This window comes from Delphinus delphis, chromosome 5, assembly GCF_949987515.2.
Source record: "Delphinus delphis chromosome 5, mDelDel1.2, whole genome shotgun sequence".
Taxonomy (NCBI): domain Eukaryota; kingdom Metazoa; phylum Chordata; class Mammalia; order Artiodactyla; family Delphinidae; genus Delphinus; species Delphinus delphis.
In genome coordinates, this window is record NC_082687.1 from 20,379,748 (window position 1) to 20,400,444 (window position 20,697).

Below are 20,697 nucleotides of genomic sequence, written 5' to 3' on the forward strand. Positions count from 1 at the left end.
AACCCAACACAAATGCATACGTATGTACACCCAAAGACATACACAACAATGTTCACAGCAGCTCTCCTCCTAGTAGCCCAAAAATGGAAACATCGGGGCTTCCCTGGTGGCGCAGTGGTTGAGAGTCCGCCTGCCGATGCAGGGGACACGGGTTCGTGCCCCGGTCCAGGAAGATCCCACATGCCGCGGAGCGGCTGGACCCGTGAGCCACGGCCGCTGAGCCTGCCTGTCTGGAGCCTGTGCTCCACAACGGGAGAGGCCACAACAGTGAGAGGCCCGCGTAACGCAAAAAAAAAAAAAAAAGGAAACATCTCTGATGTTTATCAACAGTAAAATGGATAAATAAATGTGGTATATTTATAAAGTAGAATACTGTATAGCAATGAAAATGAATGAACAACTGCTCCAGGTAACAACGTGGATGAATCTCACAACGTTAAATAAAAGAAGCCAGACACTAAAGAATACATTATTCAATTTATATAAAAGTTAACCACTGCCATGTATTCAATTTATATAAAGGTTAACCACTGTCAAACCTAATCTTTGGTGTTAGAATTCAGGATGATGATTACCTTTGGGAAGGAAGAAGAGCAATGACTAAGGGACATAGTTATTGATGTGGGTGGTGATTACATAGTTATCTTCACTTTGTGGCAAGTCATGCTGAACAATTATATTTGTGCATTTTTCTATATGTTATGCATCCTTTTAAAAAAATTCATATAACTGCCATCTTGTGTATAATGTATAATTTCTCTGGATGCTTTTAAGTGTTTTTCTGAATTAGTTTTATCAGTTTGACTGTAACATGATAGGTGTGACTTTCATTGCAATTTTTCTGCTTGTGATTTACTGAGCTTTTGTGGATTTGTAGTTTTATGCTTTTCACCAAGTTTGGAAAACATGCCACCAGTTGTTTGTTTTTTTTTTTACAAAATTAGTCATACTGAAAATAGAGGGACTACTCTCATCTCCACTCTGCATACATTTTGGGAAAGGTGGCACCAGATACTGATTACTGATTTTAAGCATATACTTAATTCTTTAGGTCAGCATCCCCAATTTGCAGGTTATTGTATCCCAGCTGGCCTCATAAATGGAACCAGCTTTCCAATTTGTTCTCTCCAAGTTTTTGTCTAGCCTGTCAACTCATAAGCCGCTGACAACAAACCAGTGTATACCCTTACCTCAGGCCATGTCTCCTAAAATTCTTCCCTATGGAAGGATTTCCCTTTACTATTCTGGGTCAGGGCCACTAATGAGTGGTGGTGGTGTGTAGTGACCACTCACATCCAGCTATTGCCAGCTCACTGCAGATTCTTCCATGAACAGACAGGACCCATGCTTTTTTCTCTTCCATTAATTGGTCAGAAAGAACTCCTCATGAAGCCAATTTATATGGGTTTGGGGGGAAGTGCTGAAGGAGTAGAGTCAGGGACTATAGGAGTCTGAGTCACCTGCTCATTTAGTTTAATTGTAGCCATGTCCCAGTCTCATAGGGAGTAGACTGCTTCTGTGCTCATCCAGTTGTATGGTTCGGTGAATCAGATAACACCAGTTCATGATGGGTGGTTTTATTATTCACATGGTCACTTGATGTCCCATGATCAGGTGTTCCGTCTCTACCAGGTAGCAGGAGCAAATCAGGAGGTGCTTTTCAAAGAAACAAAACAAAATGTTGTTGGCTGAGGCAGATACATCCTTACTCCAAAACCAAAGGGTTTATGTTGTAATTCCCCTATTGGAACTTACCCAAGGCTTCATTTAACATCTCTAACACATGAACTTCCAATACCATTGGATCTGCCCAATCATAAGGCCCAACTGGCAAGACAGTTTGCTCTGGGCCCCACTCAAAACATGTAGTCTTATAGTTATCTGAAAACAGATAAGAGCAGGTCACCCTAATATACTTTATTTTGTTGCCTCCAGAACCCCAAAAGGCCTGCTACACATTTTTTCCTTCTTCTTTGTTATAATGGTAGAAAACACAACTACCTGTCATTTATTTGAATGGATATCCTAACATGTCTTAGGCCACTGCACCCCTAGAAACTCGGTGCAGGTCCTGGAAGTTTTGCAGGGTTTATCTTGCATCTTCTGGCAGGCATATGTCTTATCAAATCATGCAGAATGCTTGCTACTAGGTTCTAGCCTGCTCACTAGGTTCATTTAACATAATTTCATTGCCGTAATAGACCAGTGTGATAGTCTATGGTACAATGATATGGTCAAGGTCCCTCCATACCATAGAGACAACAGGAAAGCTGACACAGCCCTGAGACAAGACAGGGTGTACTGTTGTCCCTGCCAGTTAAACGCAATCTGCTTTTGGCTTTCTTTCCTGACTGGAATCGGGTGGGGGCGGGGCAGAGCGCGTTTCCAGATCCGTACCTGTGTACCAGGTCGCAGTCTGTACTAACTTCCTCCAGTGCAGGTACCACACCTGGATAGCTGCAGTTGGCACCCCACCTGATTAAGCTTTGCAACAATCCACTGTCATTTCTCACTACCCATCTGGTTACCACACAGGGAATTTAAATGGGAATCTGGTACGAATCACCATGCCCGCATGGGGGCACTAACTTCTGTACTGCTTTTCTTTTACTGTCTTGGGAGGGAGTGGTAACAAGCAATTCTGAACTTCTATGTAGTCCTTCCTACCATAATGCTCAATCTATTGGTCAGAAAACCAAAATGAAGATTGCTTCAATTATTAAAATATATTTATTCTTACTACACATCTGGGGCTGGAGAAATAACCAGTGTGGGTCTCTCTGGGCTCACTGTTAGCTAGACTCTGGCCAGGACTCCATCTGTCACTTGACTTTCTTAGGCCCCCTATTTAACCAATAAATAGCCACCGGAGAAGGATTAGGGCAGTGATTACCTAACTTGCTCACTGGAATTACCTGGGGAGCTTTAAAAATACAAGTGCCTGGGTCTCACCCACAGAACTTATATGAGTTAATTGGCTTGGGGTGTGCCCTTGGCTTTAGAATTCTAAGGTCTTCTTATGTGCAGACAAGTTTGGCAACCAGTGGGTTAGGGGAAGATTCATGGTTATACCACTGTGGCTGCATTGCAGGTTCCTCCGCTAAAGGACCAAATCTCTCCCGATCATCAGGAAGTACCAATTTAACTGTAATAACACAAGTTAGTCTACATCTCAGAATTTTTCCACCTAAATATGTCAAGCAGCACCTTAATAGGTTAATCTATTTTATTTCCAGGGACCTCAAGATCATTTAGTATCCATTACTACTTTTCCCTGTGGGTCAAAACACTCTTGTTCACATTTTCGTTTTTGGCTTATTATGGTAATTGTGCCCACCTTGTCTCTGATGGTTGTACGCTATCATATGATCTCTACCACTTTAGACTTCTTTATTCCCACTGAGGTCAGGAAACTCAATTCTACCACAGCTTTCATCACCATCATTTTTGCAAACAAAGGAGAACCACTTCAGAGCTCTTTGGGAATGCTGGTGCTCCCATCACCAATGCTTTTTTTTTTTCGTACGTGGGCCTCTCACTGTCTTGGGCTCTCCCGTTGCGGAGCACAGGCTCCGGACGCGCAGGCTCAGCGGCCATGGCTCACGGGCCCAGCCGCTCCGCGGCATCTGGGACCTTCCCAGACCAGGGCACGAACCCGCGTCCCCTGCATCGGCTGGCGGACTCTCAACCACTGTGCCACCAGGGAAGCCCCACCAATGCATTTTTTAATGACTTGGTGAAAGTTGAGGATGGCTAAGGAGCCACTGTACTCCTTCCTCTATGGTATGCCAGGGGATTTCTGATATTCTGAAATTATTATTTCAAATTTTATTTGTAGGCCGTTTATTTTTATTTTTTATTTTGGGAGCCATTTATTATTTGTAGGCAGTTACTGAGTCCAAGGCTCATCCTAGCAAACTATTAATGCCAACATATTAAATCTTAATTCTCAGGTAAGTTTGCCTTGATTAAACCTTATGTCTACTTTCCCTCGGTGTAACACCCTTAGAACCCACTTCTATATATACTCCCCAGGTTCCTGCTGGTCAAAACGACAAGGTCTTAAACTCCTCTGTAGGTAGTCTCTTGCCAGAGCAGGATGCATACTTCCCTGATGGGGAGGCTATGTTGGGATGGAACTGGGAGGTGGTGAGGGTAAATTCTGAGGACAATAGGAATCAACTTATAAGAGAGCTGCCCCAAATGTAGTCACTGAAAGCCTCTATGCAGAGGAGGCTGGTTTCCTCTGAGAGCAAAGGAAGTTCAGGGGAATATGAAGGTTCAGAGTTCTCAGCTTCTTTCTTGTCTGCCCAACTATCCCCATTCTGTGTCTCAGGGCCCACTCCTTTCCCATCAATGCTAACCTTAGTGTAAGAAAACTGGAAGAACTGAGCATTTAATTAGTACTACGAATCTACCTTATCTGCCCACTGATTACAGAAGATGAAGGACTCCTTCAAAGCTACAGTGGAGGAGTTCTGATCCCCTACAAGCATTCTTAACTATATATTAATAGTTTTCATATTTTTCTTTTTCCTATGTACAATGTGTTTAGGACCATAAGAGAAGCCTGGTGGGTTCAGAATCTTTATAATTACTATGATTACCATGGTGATACTTTCTCTCCCCTCCCCTCCATCTTCACTCCATCCCATGCTATTAATGGTCATCACAACAGTACTGTAAGCCATGGATTATAACCTGTGGTCCTTGTACCTATAGCAATGAGGTTATCCTTGTGATTGATTTTACATGTGTGTGTATGTGTGCATATAAGCCAATACCAGAAGCCCATTGTGAGGATCCATTTCCTGTGATAACTCCTGGTACCAATTAATCTATCAATTAGGGTTATAAAAAGAAATAGAAAGCACACTCAAAATAAGAAAGGAAAAGATTGGTAAAATATATTAAACTTAAGAACTTTTTTCCAAAAGATGCTATTAAGGAAATGAAAAGACAAACCATGTTATGGGGAAGGATATTTGGTGCACATATATTTGACCAAGAACTCATATCCAGAGTACATAAAGAAGTCCTAAAGTTCAATAAGGAAAAGAATGACAACCCAACAGAAATATGGATAAGTGACTTGAACAAGCACTTAAAAAAAAGAGGATCCCCAAATGGCAAATAATGTAAGATGGTGTTCAAGCTCAATAGACATCAGGTAAATGCAAATTAATGCCAAATGAGATACCACTACACACCTATCAGAATGGCTTAAAAAAAAAAACAAAACTGACAATACTAAGTGTTGCCTAGGGTGTGGAGAACATGAAACTTTCATATACTGCTGGGGAGGATATAAAAAACATAAACTTTGGAAAACTGTCATTCTTTACAGTTTGAATCTACCTCAATGACCAAGGAATTTTAACCCTATGTACTCTCTCAATAGAAATGTCTGCCCACGTACACCAAGTGACATATGAAAGAATGCTTGTGGTACCATTATTTGTTAGTAGCCCCAAAGTAGAAAAAACCCAAATAGCTACAACAGAATGGATATATTTATTTTATCCACATAATGGAATATAGCAATGAATATGAACAAACTACTTCTACAAACAGATGAATCTTACAAATATAATGGTGAAATGCATATTTAATCTCTCATGTATGATTCAAAACCAGGCAAAACTAATCTATGGTTAGAAATTAGAATGAGTGGTTACATTTGGGGAGGACGGGCAGGATTGTTACTGGGAGGTCACATAAGAGGTTTCCATGTAACTGGTGATATTCTATTTCCTGGGTGATGGATAGAGGAATATTTTTACTTTATGATAGATACTTCATTTATTTCTGCAGTATGCTGTATTTCAGTTTTTTAAAAGGGTGGTCCTAATAAGATTAGGAACTACTGGTTATGCCTACTTGCCCTTCTCCATCAATTCAAACACTTCTTCCTTCAACGCCCAGTTCAGATTCCACAACTTACTTGAAGCCCAACAACTTCAGCTAGACTTATCTTTCTGCTTGGTTTTCATTACATTTCCTGGGAGACAGTATAATACAGTAGAAGTGGTACAGGCTAAGGGGCTTGGGCTTTAATCTGTAAGGCAATAATAAGCAAGAGAGTGATGTGGTCATATTTGTATCTGCTCACCATGAATTTAACTCATTATAACAGTACTTATTTACATTTCTTTGAATATGCAGACAAACAAAAATTTACATACACATATAAGTGTAAAAATGTCATGTTAGACTGTTACAATATTTGCTCCCAATGAATCATGCCTCCTTTGTTTATGCCTTTTTGCAATGTGCCTTTGCCACCTTAACTAACAAAAGGTAGTTTATTTCCCCATTTCTTGAATCTAGGCTAGCCTTGGGACTTGTTTTGACCACAGAATGCAGAAGCTGTGACTCTGTGCAACTTCTTTGGATGAGGTTTAGAAAGGCTTTACAGTTCCTTTTTCACCTTTTGGAACACTGCCCTGGGCCACTATGCTGTGAATAAGTCTGGGATGAAAGACCATGTGAAGGGAGCCATGTGAATGAGCCCAGAGAAAACCAACAGAAAAACTTTCTAGCCAAAACACAGCATGGTGAGAAATAATAAATCATTATTGTCTTAAGCCATTAAATTTTGTGGTTGATTTGTAATGCAGGAATAGATAATCTAGTCTATTATGGCAGAGACTGCTATTGTCTCTCAGTGTCCCTTCTTCTCCCTCATCCTTTAGTATTAGAACCCCCAAGTTTTGGCTTGGTACATTGCTACACAGGCAAGGACTATATTTCCTAGCTTCCCTTGGAGGTCTGGCCATGTGACTACATTTTGGCCCATGGGCTATAAGTGGAAATGATGGCTGCAAATTCTGTGACATGCCCTTAAAAAGAAGAGGTATACTGTTTTTCCATTTCCCATTCCCAGATACATCTTGGCAGGAGCTGGAACAACCACCTTAGGCCATGAAATAGAAGCCGCATATTGAGTATAGCTGATTAACAAGCCTGGATCCCTGACACCTGAGGCTGCTGTATCAATCTTGAACTGATTATTTCTGGACTGTTACGGAACAGAAAAAAAAAACCTTCCATCTTATTTAAGTCATTATTATTTCGGCCTTAAAGCAACCAAACCTATATCCCAAGTAATATGTATTTTCCATTATTCCCCCCATATAGTTATATACAAATACTCATGTGTGTATATATACATCTACAAATATAAATATTTTGAGTGTAAACAGGCACAAACACAAATATGCAAACCATTTATGTGTGTTGACGATTATGTTTTATAGACTGGGATCATATTATACACACTTTTCTTCATGTTTTTTTCTCATTTAAGCAGTAGTGTTGGATTGGCCAAAAAGCTCCTTCAGCTTTTAAGTAAAAATAAAAGACACATTTTTCATTTTTACCAAGAACTTTATTGAACAACGTATTCACCGTTTTGTTCCACTAACTTCTGCCATTTTTCAGGCAACTTCATAATTCCATCTTCCCAAAACTTTTTATGTTTTTGAGCAAAGAACTGTTCCATAGGCCTTTTACAGTCTTCCAGGGAATTGAAATTTTTTCCATTAAGAGAATTTTGTAAAGACCGAAATAAATGGAAATCCGAAGGTGCAATGTCTGGTGAATATGACGGATGAATCAGAACTTCCCAGCCAAGCTGGAACAGTTTTTGCCTGGTCATCAAAGAAACATGCGGTCTTGCTGATGGAAGGTTATGCGTTTTCTGTTGACTAATTCTGGACGCTTTTCGTCAAGTGCTGCTTTCAGTTGGTCTAAGTGGAGGCTGTACTTGTTGGAATTAATCGTTTGGTTTTCCAGAAGGAGCTCATAATAGAAGACTACCTTTCAATCCCACCATATACACACATCACCTTCTCTGGATGAAGACCCGCCTTTGGTGTGGTTCATTTCACTTGCCCCACGATCTCTTCCATTCCACATTATTGTACAGTATCCACTTTTCATCACCCATCACAATTTGTTTTAAAAACGGAACATTTTCGTAATGTTTCAGTGGAGAATCACATGCGGAAATACGGTCAAGAAGGTTTTTTTCACTTAACTTATGTGGAACCCAAACATCAAAGCGATTAACATAACCAAGCTGGTGCAAATGATTTTCAACGCTTGATTTGGACATTTTGAGTATGTCGGCTATTTCCCTCTAGCAATATCGTTGACTGTTCTCAATTAATGTCTAGATTTGATTGCTATCAACTTCAACTGATGTACCCAACCATGGAGCATCATCCAGTGAGAAATCTCCAGCACAAAAGTTCGCAAACCACTTTTGACATGTTCGATCAGTCCCAGCACCTTCTCCATATATTGCACAAATCTTTTTTTGCATTTCAGTTGCGTTTTTACCTTTCTTGAAATAATAAAGCATAATATGCTGAAAATGTTGTTTTCTTCCATCTTCAATATTAAAATGGCTACATAAAAATTCATCAATTTTGGGACTTGCCTGGTGGCACAGTGGTTAAGACTCTGCACTCCCAATGCAGGGGACTGGAGTTCAATCCCTGGTCAGGGAACCAGATCCCACATGCATGCCGCAACTAAGAGTTCACATGCCACAACTAAGGAGCCCACCTGCCACAACTAAGGACCTGGCGAGCTGCAACTAAGAAGCCTGCCTGCTGCAACTAAGGAGCCCACGTGCTGCAACTAAGGAGCCCACCACAAGTAAGACCCAGTGCAACCAAATAAATATTTTTTAAAAATTCACCAATTTTGATAAGGTTTTTTAAATGCACACTGATATGACAGCTGTCACATACAATCTAACAAAATTGTTTTGAATGAAGTTAAAGACAGCTAAGCGCTATTAAAGCTGTCTTACAGGAAAAAATCGAATCAACTTTTTGGCTAACCCAATATCTTGTGGAAATCACAATTCAACTCATACTGCTTTAATTTATTCCTTTCCATAAGATACAAAAACTGTAATTAATTCAACCATTTTCCTATTAATGAGCTTTCATTTTGTTACTTGTTTTTTGATACTATGGATGATACTACAGTGAATATTCTCACAGATAGACCCTTACGTAGTATTTTATACCTATAGGACAGATTCGCAAGAATGATGTAGCTAGGACAAAAGATATTTGTAGTTTAAAACATTTTAACACAGGTTGCCAGACTGTTTTGCAAATAGGTTGAAAAAGTTCACATTTATACCAGCAATGTATAATACCCTTTTAGTTGGATCCCTACTGGCAACAGGTGCTATTGGTCATTTAACATTTTGCCCATTCTGAAAAGATGTCTCACTTCACTTGTAACAGGAGAAATGCATAATACTACACTAAGATTAAACATTTTTACTTATCAGTCCCAAATCCAAAAGTTTGATAACATACTCTAATGACAATGCTGTGGGGTCACTCTTCCATGTTGTTTATATAACACAGGGAAATCTGGCAATATCTATCAAAATCCCACACACATTACATACCCTTTGATCCAGCAATCTTATTTCTGTGAAATCTTGAACATGTGAGACAAAATTATAAACAGTATTATTCATTACTACACTGTTTTCAAAAGCAAAAGACTGAAATCAATGCAAATATCCAACATAAGGGCTGGTAAAATAAATTCTGGTATTCTTGTAGTGAAATACAATGCAGCTGTTAAAGGATAAGAACTCTCATTATGGAGCTACTTACATAACTCTGAGTTGTGAAACACAGTGCATTATTACAACCTTTGCTTTTTTTCTTTTTTTTAAGGAGAATAAAATAAACTCATATTTGTATAAAAAAGCTCTGGGAAATACTTGAGAAACTAATCAAAGTGGTTGTGAGACGAGTGGTGTTGGCATGGGAAATGGGTGGATGGCAGATATGTGGGGGAAACTTCAACTCAAAACATAAATACCTATCCACCTATCTAGATACACAAACACACATTACATTTGAATGAATTGCTCCTCAAAAGGAAAAGAAAAAGAAAAATAGTTCCAGTAGAGTGAATTCCCCAGTTTCCTTTATGTGATTTTTGTCAAGTCAATTTAACTATCTGATCCTCTTTCTTCAACTGTAAAACAGGGATAAGATCTGCTTCACAATGCTTTGGTGAGCACTAGATTAGCTCTGTCACTTAATAAACTGACACTTAATAAATGTTAGTTGAATTTAAAAAAAAAGGTTTGCCAATCTGTTACATAGGCCTAATTGGCATCTCATTATTTTAGTTTGCAGTTTCCTGATTTCTTCTCTTTTTATTTATTTTTTTTTTTTTGGCGGTACGCGGGCCTCTCACTGTTGTGGCCTCTCCCATTGTGGAGCACAGGCTCCGGACGCGCAGGCCCAGCAGCCATGGCTCACGGGCCCAGCCGCTCCGCGGCATGTGGGATCATCCCGGACCGGGGCACAAACCCGCGTCCCCCGCATCAGCAGGCAGACTCTCAACCACTGCACCACCAGGGAAGCCCATGATTTCTTCTGATTTTGAGCATCTTTTCACATTTGGATTTACCATTTGCTGAGTTCGTATTCTTTGCCCACCCATTTTTCTGTAAAATTGCTTGCTCCCTTTTTTTTTTAATATCTTTTTTTTTTTTTTTGGAATTTACAAAGTGGTCCCATACTGTGTATATCTTTTCTTTTCTTTTTTTGGCTGCATTGGGTCTTTGTTGCTGCACACGGGCTTTCTCTAGTTGTGGCGAGAGGAGGCTACTCTTCGTTGTGTGTGGGCTTCTCATGCGGTGGCTTATCTTGTTGCGGAGCACGGGCTTCAGTAGTTGCAGCATACGGGCTCAGTAGTTGCAGCACGTGGGCCCTAGAGCATGCCGGCTCAGTAGTTGTGGCTTGCGGGCTCTAGAGCACAGGCACAGTAGTTGTGGCACACGGGCTTAGTTGCTCCGCGGCATGTGGGATTTTACTGGACCAGGGGTCAAACCTGTGTGCCCTGCATTAGCAGGCGGATTCTTAACCTCTGAGCCACCAGGGAAGTCCCTGCTTGTTCCCTTGATGTGAATTTCTAAGAGCTCTTTTAATATTACAGATGTTAAACTTCACTGTACATATTTTTCGAAATGTATTATATACCTATTAACTTTAACTATGTTTATATTTTTGCATACAAGTTATTTCTTACACTGATAAATGTCTCTTTTAGAAGAACGTGTATTCTGCTGTTGTTGGGTTAAGTATTCTATAAATGTCAATTAGATCCAGTTGACTGATGGTACTACAGAGTTCAACTATATCCTCACAGATTTTCTGCCTGCTAGATCTATTGATTACTGAAAGAGGGGTGATGAAGTCTCCAGCTATAATAGTGGATTCGTTTATTTCTCCTTGAAGTTCTGTCAGTTTTTGCCTTAGCTGTCTTAAGGCTCTGTTGTTAGACATACACACATTAAAGGTTGCTGCATCTTTTTGGAGCACTGACTTCTTTATCATTATGTAATGACCTTTCCTATCACTGATAATTTTCCTTGTTCTGAAGTCCGTTTTGTCTGCATATAGCAACTACACTTTCCTTTGATGAGCATTAGCATAGTAGATCTTTCTCCATTCTTTTACTTTTAACCTATTTGTGTCTTTATATTTAAAGTGGGTTTCTTATGTACGGTTCCTGAGAAAATAGAGATCTAGTAAGGGATGCTGGCTTCCTCCCTCCAAATTAACCCTGGGTAGGTACAGAAAGGAAGTAAGGGCTTGAGGAATAAAATCAAAAACTGTGAAGAAACCCTAGTTAGGGTCAGAAGTTTTTAAGTATTGTTCCTGCCACTCCCCCACTGATCATCCCACTTTGGGACAATCAGTTCCAGACAACTGATTACTACACAAATCATCAGCAACAGATCAGGCTTCCCGGCATAGAATAATGTCTGTTAAAGTGAGCTGCTGATGAAAAAGCGTGTGGGCTGACCAGATATTCTAGAGCGGTGGACAGTCACTCCACCATTCCTTCCCCAAACCTCCAGGGTTTTGGTGGATTACAACAGCCTTCTGCTGTTGAATTACGAATTTCAAGGCAAATCTTTACTAAAGGAGTTGTCCAGTGAAACAGGAACCAACAGAGATAGAGCACTATACTCTTCTGTGGTGCCTGGAGCCTTCCGCTCTCTATTCCTTCAACTTGTGGGAAGGGGTAAAACTAGGGTCTACCCTTTTGCTTATCCTCCACATCCATTATGAGAGAGAGCAGTAGAGAACATGAGCCTGTGAACCAAAATATCTAGACACCTGAGGAGTATGATCACCATATGACACAACAAATTAAACAACATATACCAACTGAAACAGAATTATAGGAACAGATATTTAATTTTAAAAAACAATTCAAATTTAATAGTTTAAAAACAATCCAATTATTCATTCAAAAGATTTTTATTGTGCACCTATGAACTGTCAGGCACTGAGGATTCATCAGTGAACAAGACAGGCAAAAATCTTTGTGTACTTTCTAGTGGTGCAAAGTGGCCTGGGGCACAGAGACAAAAACATACAAACACCTAAATATCTAACTAACCATTAAACCATTTTAGAAGGTAATAATTGCTTATAAAAATAAAGCAGGTAAAGCAGATTGCAACTGCTTAAAAGGGTGAATAAAAATTGTGACCCTAATTTTAAAACGAAACTGAGCCTAAGACAGGAGTCAAGAAGATGCTGAGTGGGAGGTTACTAATGTGTGAAGAAGGAACAAGAAATCATAAAACGGTCATAAGAGAATATTAGGTATAAAAATATGAGTTTATGGGCTTCCCTGGTGGTGCAGTGGTTGAGAGTCCGCCTGCCGATGCAGGGGACACAGGTTCGTGCCCCGGTCCGGGAAGATCCCACATGCCGCGGAGCGGCTGGGCCCATGAGCCATGGCCGCTGAGCCTGCTCGTCCAGAGCCTGTGCTCCGCAACGGGAGAGGCCACAACAGTGAGAGGCCCGCGTACCGCAAAAAATAAATAAATAAATAATTTAAAATTATAAAATAATATTGTACATGGTAAGAAATTTAAATAAAAGTAGAAAGTTAAAGACCTCATTAACTCTTCCTTTCCATAGAAATAATCATTTTTCTGTGTCTCCTTCCAGAAATGTCCTATGCATAATCAAATGTGTGAATGTGTATAGTTTTAAAAATCTATAAATAGGATTTTATACAAATTTTCTGCAACTTGCTTTTTTTCACATATATGGATCTACTTTAGAGATACAGGTTTTGAAGGACAGTAAAAATCTCATTTAAAAGGCAAAATTATAGTGATAATAAAAAGATCAGTGGTTGCCAGGGGTGTGGGATGGGAGGGGCAGGGATGAATAGGTAGAACGCAGGGCATTTTTAGGGCAATTAAACTATTCTGTTATAACACAACGTTAGATACGTGAAACTATGCATTTGTCAAAACCTACAGAACTGTATGACACAAAGAGTGAACCCTAAAATGTAAACTATGGACTTTAATAGTAATGAATCAATATTGGTTTATCAACTGTAACAAATGTGCCACACTAATGCGAGACATAAATAATAGGAGAAACTGGGTGTGTACGTGTATGTGAAGTGTCATATGGAAATTCTCTGTATTTTCTGCCCAATTTTTCTACAAACCTAGAACTGCTCTAAAAAATAAAGTCTATTAAAAAAAAAAACAAAAAACCTTCATTTAGGAAAACTATTTTTAAAGCTTTGCATAGAGTATTTTAGAGTTGGAGGCTCAAAGTCAAATATTGGGCAGGTTGTTGCTACGGTCCAGGCATAAAATGATTAGTGCTAGGCTTCCCTGGTGGCGCAGTGGTTAAGAATCTGCCTGCCAATGCAGGGGACACAGGTTCAAGCCCTGGTCTGGGAAGATCCCACATGCTGCGGAGCAACTAAGCCCGTGCGCCACAACTACTGAGCCTGTGCTCTAGAGCCTGCCAGCCACAACTACTGAGTCCGTGAGCCACATCTACTGAAGCCTGCGCACCTAGAGCCTGTGCTCCACAACAAGAGAAGCCACCGCAATAAGAAGCCCCCACACGGCAACTAAGAGTAGCCTCGACTTGCCGCAACTAGAGAAAGGCTGTGCGCAGCAACAAAGACCCAATGCAATCAAAAATAAAAAATTGTAAATAAAATAAATTTTAAAAAATGATTAGTGCTAAGGTAGCAAATGAAATTAGTTTGAACTATTAGATTTGCTAATACCTAAGAAAATTGCACCTCAGAAAATCTTAAGTGGAATTTAAAGTTTCTGATTTAAAGAAGTAATATGTCAAAAATAGTATGTTAACCAGGAGTAGGAAAAAAAAAATGCTTAAGAATTAAGTGGACAAAAGAGAGATGTGGCTGAAAAGATGCGAATAGCCATAAATGACATGTTAAACATTTTTTAAGTTAACATGACATGGAGGAACCAGGAAATTATCCATCTAATATACTTGGTGTGGCTTATGTACTTAAACTGTTTACTTCCAGATTTTTACAACCTACATATTTTCTAAACATAACAGTCATTAACAAGATATATTGGGTGCACTCAATCTGAATAGTGTTATTCTATATAAAATGCAGCTATCTTTGAGTTTACAAGCTCAAAGGCAAATATAAATTCAAAAGTTAGATAATATAAAGCAACATATTATTAAACGCACAGTGGTATAACAAAGCATATCAGATTCCTGTTTTCTTTAGTTCCTAGTTCATCAGCACTTGGAGTAGGCTAGTTCCATAAACTCCTGAGGTAAATAAGATTCTTTTTTAATGATTATATATCAAGATTACAGTAAGCGTGGAATTTCTAAGACAAAAAAGGTGGCTTCCGAAAAAGAAAAAGAAGCTTCAAAGATCTACATAGAATTAAGCTCTTTATTATGTATGTATACATAAATTTTGTATCTATTTACTTTTTAACTATAATCTTTTTCTAGTCAGTGACTACAAAAGTGGCATCTCAATACACACTCATAGAAATTACAGAATAGAAAGGTTTTTTCCAAGTTCACTCTATTCTACCAAGTGTCTCTAGGAATTTTCTATTAGGCAATTCTATATACTGCTTGTTTTTAGCACCACAAGCATTATGGAAGAAGACTTTTAAATAGTTTTACCATTTGTTATTAATTTAAAGATACCAAATTTGTTTCTCTAGTTTTGCTTTTATTTCCAGTTTGCTGCATTTCCTCTTAACACTGTGGGTAAGGTGGGCAGTTAAAATGTGGTTCCTCAAAAACAAAAGGGAAGTATAATATAAGAACACCAAAATCAAAATCCTCTTTTTAAAAAAGTTCTGTTTATCCCTTTAAAAATGTCTGAACACATAAACTGACAGATTTAATAGAAATCCTTTTTAAAAACTTGCTTAGTTTCTCACATAATAATCATTAATTTAACCCCAAACTTAAATCATTAATTTGAGCCCAGGAGGGTAAGTCTCCTCTCAATTTGTTCAAACATATTAGGTGTTCCATTAATTTCATCTTATTGTTTCAATCTATCAACCTCCAATTCCTTTTACCTCTCTCTTACTTTGGGCTTCTTATTTGCTTGATTACATGTCCTACTTCTTCTTGGTTTAATCCACACGTAGGTGGTATCCATCCCCCATTAGTTTCTTGAAAAAGGATGAATGAACTGTATATTTGAGAGACTTCAGGATTGAAAATAACTTTATTCTAGCCTTATATTTGATTGACAGCGTGACTTATACAGAATTCTAAATTAGAAGTAATTTTCCTTCAGAATTTTGAAGCATTGCTCCATTACCCTTTCGCTTCCAGAGTTGTTATTAAGTCCAACACATTCACCTCTGTATGCACCATATGAAACCTCTATCAACTTTTTTTCTATCAACTTGTACAATTTACTCTTTGTCTCTCTACTCGTTATCTTCGTAGAGTAGGGAAAGGGGAGGTGGGAGATACATAGGAAATGAGCTCCAGAAATCAGCACGGGTCCTCTTAAGCATTTTATACTTATAGCAATCTTAATTAGGTCCCCAAGAGCCACATGTGATTAGCACTGGCATACTGCACTATCATACAGACTGTGCAGCCCTAGAGCAACCACTGTAAGAAACAAAACGAGGTTCAGCGACAATAAAAGAGGTGTGTTGGGCCTTCCCTAGTGGCACAGTGGTTAAGAATCCGCCTGCCAATGCAGGGGATACGGGTTCAAGCCCTGGTCTGGGAAGATCCCACATGCTGCAGAGCAACTAAGCCCGTGCACCACAACTACTGTGCCTGCGCTCTAGAGCCCGCGAACCACAACTACTGAGTCTGCATGCCACAACTACTGAAGCCCGCGCTCTGCAACAAGAGAAGCACCGCAATGAGAAGACTGTGCACTGCAACAAAGAGCAGGCTCTGCTCACCGCACCTAGAGAAAGCCCACGCGCAGCAACTAAGACCAAACGCAGCCAAAAAAAAGAAAGAAAAAAAAAACATGTGTTGATAGCAATGTAAAAATAATAATTATGACGAAGATAAAAGCTAACACTACTGTGCATGTCTATGTGCCAGGTACTGTTTTAGTTGCTTCATATATGTTAATCACTGAATTAGTATATACAATACAACCTTAAGAAGTAGGTATTGTCTTCATTCTTATAGGTTATATATTTTACCCTGGCACAGCCAGAATTCTAAACAGTCTAGCTCCAGAATCTTGTGGTCTTAACTATTATGCTATATTGCCTTCCAGTAGCAGATGGTAGTCATTTTTTGTTGTTTATTATACTACTTTTAAATATCTTTTCTTGACAAAATAAAGTTGGCAAACCCATGTTGATTTCCTCAATTAAAAAATTTATTGGTTGGTGAAATGTGAAAGCCTGGAAATCACCAGTTTGTAGGGCCAGTAGAGAACAAGAAAATGAAAATCTGAGAGAAGGTAACTGATGGAGCAAGGTCTTGGAGGATGAGTTCTAGAACATAGGGAGGAGTTAAATTTAAAGGACAGGGCAGACACTAAGTACAGGAGGAATTATAGTCACATTTAGAGACGATGGGGAAGAAAGATTCTCTAGTAACTAAAAATCAAGGTTATCTGAGCCCAAAACAAGCCTGATAGTATCAATTAGAAGGCTTAAAAATAATATAGAATGGTGAAGAATTAGAGCAACTTTTGTGAGGAATGGGAAAAAATAAAGCCGGGATTGGACGGACAGACTAGAAAAATAGAGATGGTTTCAACACTAAATATCTTGAAGAAGTCGAGAAATAAGGTTAGTGGGAGTAAAGGAGTGGACGATGTATAAACAAATAAATGAGGTTGTGGTTAGAAGGTAGGATTTCTGAATTTAAGATCTCAAAGCCAGAGGTAATGCTCATTCATTGCCAACGATGAAGACGATACTGCTGATAATAACCATTCATTAAGCACACTAAAAAAATTAATTACATATAGTCATAACAACCATTACTATCAGCATATTACAGAGAAGAAACTGAGGCCCTAATGAATTTTCAATTAACACTCAAGTTTTTTATAGAACTTAACAAGATGATGCTGAAATTCATATATAGTAGGAAAGGGCCTGTCATTCCCTAGAAAATTTTGAAGAAAATAGATGAATATTAACTATTGTTAATACCCTACTGGCTATTAACACTTATTATAAAACAGCAGCAATTATGATAGTGTGGTCACGTTATAGAGGTCATACAAATTGACCAATGGAAAATAATAAACAATCCATGGATGTGTGGAAAACTGATTTGAAATCAATGACATTACAAACCATAAAAGAAAAGTTATACTATTCAATAAATGCTGCTAGAACAACTAATTTTTCATATATAAAATAAATAAAATAAATTAGATCTCTACCTCATGCACAAAAATAGGTTGATTAAAAAAAGAATAAAACATGAAGAATAAAAGTTTAAAACTTTTAGCAAAAAGATAAATGAATATCTTTGTGATTTTGAGGTAGGAGAGGATTTCTTAAACCAGACACCCAAAGCACAAAATATAAAGGAAAAGATGAATAAATGTGACTACATTCAAACTAAATTTCAGTGTAAGAAAAGACACCACAAACAAAGGCCAAAGAAAAGGCACAGACTGGAAGATGAGAGGCAACAATATAACCAACAATGTTATTAATAACCATAAAACATAAATCAATGAAAAAGATGAGTATAGCAATAGAAAAATGGGCAAAGATGTCCAGAGATGTCCAGGAGGCGTTTGGGATTAGTACTAGAGACATCTGGGCTGGAAACAGAGATTTGGGATACATCAACTTATTGATCATATTTGAATTCACGGACTAGATGAGTTTATAAAAGGAAAGCATGTAAAGAAATTAGAGATCTGGGCCTAGCTAGGACATAAAGCAGGCAGAGGATTACCAATCCTCACTCAAGTTCTTAACACTAAATAACTTCTTTAAACTTATCCACATATTATTTTGTCTTGCCTTTTCTGACCATAACTTTGTCTTTTAAAGATGGGGTCTAAACACAAGAAACAAACACTTATAATAAAACCAGATTTTGTTGGACACTACATCAGAAGGTGGTCAGATAAGCCTGCCACTTCTGTTTAGAGCAATATTACCTTCAGCTCCTCTGTTTCATGTATTGCCAAGAAGGCAGGACTGTGGAAATGAAATGCAAATTAAAAATTAAAACAAAACAGGATTTAAAATTTAAAGTAAAGGGAATGTAAGAAAATATTCCCAAAGTGCACAATAAGGATTTTTTTAATTGGTGGGGTTAGGAACTATCTCCTTTTAGTCATTAGCATAGCTCATTTAATGCATCAGAAATAGGTAATGTGTGCCTACACATCTTTAAATTTTAAGACAAAAAAGATGAAAGACAAGAAGAAAAATGTTTCGTCCATACAGACTTCTGCTCATCCCATTCCTTCTACTTAGAAATAGCAAACCAGGTATCCACTGCTCAAGGGAAGCCAGTCACAAAAAAACAACTACATGCAGTATAATTCCTTTTATATGATATTCAAGAACATGCAAAGCAAGACAGAATAGTGGTGGTGGTGTTGGTGGTGGTAAGAAGATGTGGTTAGCAGGGACATAAAGAAGCTCTATGGGGTGTCTGGTATTCTGTACATGTGGATCTGGGTGTTGGTCACATCAATTTATACATTTGGCACTTGAGCATTTTACTATGTTCTGTCTTTTAACTGAGGTATGTATTTTTTATTCCTATAAAGAAAAACTTCTTAGAGACCTTAAGAATCTCACTGAACACAGCTTGTTTTGCTCTTGTCAAGATAACAAAACCTCTAATTAAGAAACAAATATTTAGTGGCCTTCTCTCAACTTGTCTTCCCCTAATGGCCCCACTCCCTCAACCCACCCCTACCTCAGCCATCTCCCCAACAGAACAGGCTCAAGGACAAGGACGTCTGAGATGAACATTTTCAGCATCAACAAGCTCCAGGGTCCTTCTTCCACCAAACCAAAAGTAAGCTCCTAAGAGGAAATTGAAAGGAAACTCGAATGTAAACACCAACCTTTAATCATCACTTTGGAATCATCTTCTACACTATCCTAGCTCATGAACATGAACCTGTATCTAAACATCTTTGTAGAAATTTCCATTGTAATTTTACTTTGACAATTTTGACCAGGGTAAAATGATAGAAAATAGGCTTATCTAGATTTCAATTAACCCTCTTGCTGATGGTTATTTTTTTTAGTGAAGGACAGTAACAAATATTAAATGTAAACAGTCCAGAGAATGCTTTTAAAAATAACCTTCCCTTTCTCACTTTAGCATGAAACACCAAGGAAAAAATAAAAGATAAAACCTATATATTACAGCTGCTTGTTACAATGAGTCATACAAAATGCAATATTGGACCTTGCGCAGTTCATTGTTTTATGCTGCTGGTCAAGCGGGGTTCAGAACGGTAATGAGACAGGGTATTGAGATACAAATTACTTCGGATAGCTTACTTCAGCAAAAACATGAAACAAAGTCATGTCAAGTAAGATGCTTCCAGGGACTAAAGCTATCGCCTTTCCTCTGCTTTTTTTTTTTTTTTTTTTGAGCTACCTCCTTTCGCCCTTTTTTTTTTCTAAACAACAATTAAAGTTCTTCACGGATACCTTAATTTGTAGCAGAAGCCCTGCAACATGAAATAAAGGAAACCCTAAGCCTTTATGTTCTTTTACCACTTTCCCAGTTTTAGGTAACCGAAAAAAGAACAGATCTCTAGAAGGAACTGAAGATTATCTAAGGAAGGACTCTAACGGGTCTCGTCTGAATGGCAAATACTTCAAGGTCTCGGAGCAGGATTATACCAAATGGCCAAGGGGCAGAGCTGTAAGCAGTTCCTAGTTCAGCGAAAGTATTTTAACTTCTTTAAAACAACAACAACAACAACAAAAAAAAGACTTGTAGAGGGAAGAGAGCGAAATTAGGCGCCGCGGCGGGTAGAGGAGAAGGGTGCTCTGAAGAGAATTTGCAGTTCTGGGGCCGCGGCTGGGAAGAGGCCGAGACGAGACGGGCCGAGGTAAAAAGAGACGCCAGGAGAAACTCACTTTTGAAAGGCACTTCCCGGTTACAAAGCACTCTCTTGTGCTTTACCTCCTCCGACACAGTATCCTTTCTGCGGACCTCCAGCGTCTACAGACGTGAAAGGCCCACCGCAAGAGCCCTCTCCAGCATCGAGATTTCGAGGCGGGCCTCGCTACCCGTCAGTCCCCGCGGCCGCCCGCGCCCCCTCGGCATCCCCCGGGCGCGCGCACGTCACCCGCCCGCTGCCAATCGGCGCCGGGCAGGTCGCCTCTCTTCGCGT

At 38.9% G+C, this 20,697-nt stretch overlaps 1 long non-coding RNA gene across 1 annotated transcript; it reads right to left on the bottom strand.

Annotated features, from left to right (window-relative positions):
- Positions 1 to 877: 877 nt before the first annotated feature.
- LOC132425775 (uncharacterized) lies at positions 878 to 20,594 on the bottom strand. Its single transcript, XR_009519499.1, has 3 exons — positions 20,441 to 20,594; positions 19,257 to 19,366; positions 878 to 1,656 (listed from the first exon to the last, which is right to left on the bottom strand). It is a non-coding gene; the product is annotated as an uncharacterized lncRNA (long non-coding RNA).
- Between the last annotated feature and the right edge of the window lie 103 nt (positions 20,595 to 20,697).